The following is a 1,416-nucleotide window of genomic DNA, read 5'->3' on the forward strand; positions in this document are numbered from 1 at the left end:
TTTAGGAGCTTGTTTCTTTTTTTTTTAGACAAGAGTCTCTGGTTGTCACCCTCAGTAGAGTGCTCTGGTGTCATAGATCACAGCAACCTCAAACTTTTGGGCTCAAGTGATTCTCTTGTCTCAGCCTCCCAAGTAGCTGGAGCTACAGGTGCCTGACATGACACATGGCCATTTTTAGAGACTGGGTCTCGCTCTTGGTCAGGCTTATCCTGAACCTGTGAGCTCAGGGCAATCCACCTGCCTCAGCCTCCCAGAGTGCTAGGATTACAGTGCTAGAATATGCAGCATTTACTACGCCCTGCCTAGAAGCTTGATTATTAAATGCTTTGAAGTAGTCTTATTTGAGTTAAATCTGTTCTGTGGTCTATGACCTTCTTGTACTTGAATATTTGGTATATTTCCCTAGGTTTGGAAAGTTCTCTGTTATTATTGCTTTGAATAAACTTTGTACCCCAATCTCTCTCTCTACCTCCTCTATAAGGTCAATACTAGTTAGATTTTCCCCTTTGGGGTGATTTTGTAGATCTTGTAGGCATACTTCATTTTTTTGTCTCCTTTTTTCTCTTCTGCCTATGTATTTTCACAGGGCCTGTCTTCAAATTCACTAATTCTTTCTTCTGTTTGATCCATTCTGCTGTTAAGAGATGCATTTCTAAGTTGTCAATTGAAATTTTTGGTTCCAGCATTTCTGCTTGATTTTTTAAAAAAATTTATTCTCCTCATTATATATTTATTTTATAGACTTCTGAATTTCTTTCTGTGTTGTACAACTGTTTTGAATTATTTTTCTAAAAGGTCTTCTATCTCCATTACTGTGGGATTGGTCACTGGGACCTTATTCAGTTCATTTGATAAGGACATCTTTTTTTTAATTAATTTTTTTCTTATTAAGTCTCCATAGAGATTGTCAAAAATTGCCAATGCTGACTATATTTCAAGTCGTCATGGTGGGGTATTGGGAAAAGTTTTCAATTAGCAATAATTACGCCTCAGATAAACCTCATTGGCTACGATACTGCCAACTGTGCAAAGCTGATGAGGACATCTTTTCTTGGGTGTTCTTAATGCTTGTGGATGCTTGTTGGTGTCTAGTTATTGAAGAGTTATATATTTATTTTCTTCTTCACAATCTGGGCTTGTTTGGACCTTCCCTACTCTTCTTGGGAAGGCTTTCAGATATTCAAAGGGAATTTACTGTTTTGATCTATGTCTTTTGTGACTATGACTATATCAACACCAGGGGTGCCCCAAGCCCAGTAGTTCAGTGATTCTTATAGACTCCTGGTGGTACTACCTTGGTGGACTTGGGTAAGATATGGGAGAATTTCCTGGATTACAAGGCAAAGTTTCTACTCTTATCCCTCACTCATTGTACTGGGTTTCTGAAGTTGGGGTAAGGAGTGATATGGACACATA

The 1,416-nt window shown here is 38.4% G+C and overlaps 1 non-coding gene across 1 annotated transcript; it reads right to left on the bottom strand.

The window, feature by feature from the left end:
- Positions 1–892: 892 nt before the first annotated feature.
- LOC128591848 (U4 spliceosomal RNA) lies at positions 893–1,034 on the bottom strand. Its single transcript, XR_008381678.1, has one exon. It is a non-coding gene; the product is annotated as a U4 spliceosomal RNA (small nuclear RNA).
- Between the last annotated feature and the right edge of the window lie 382 nt (positions 1,035–1,416).

The sequence above is a fragment of the Nycticebus coucang genome, chromosome 1 (genome assembly GCF_027406575.1).
Source record: "Nycticebus coucang isolate mNycCou1 chromosome 1, mNycCou1.pri, whole genome shotgun sequence".
Classification (NCBI taxonomy): domain Eukaryota; kingdom Metazoa; phylum Chordata; class Mammalia; order Primates; family Lorisidae; genus Nycticebus; species Nycticebus coucang.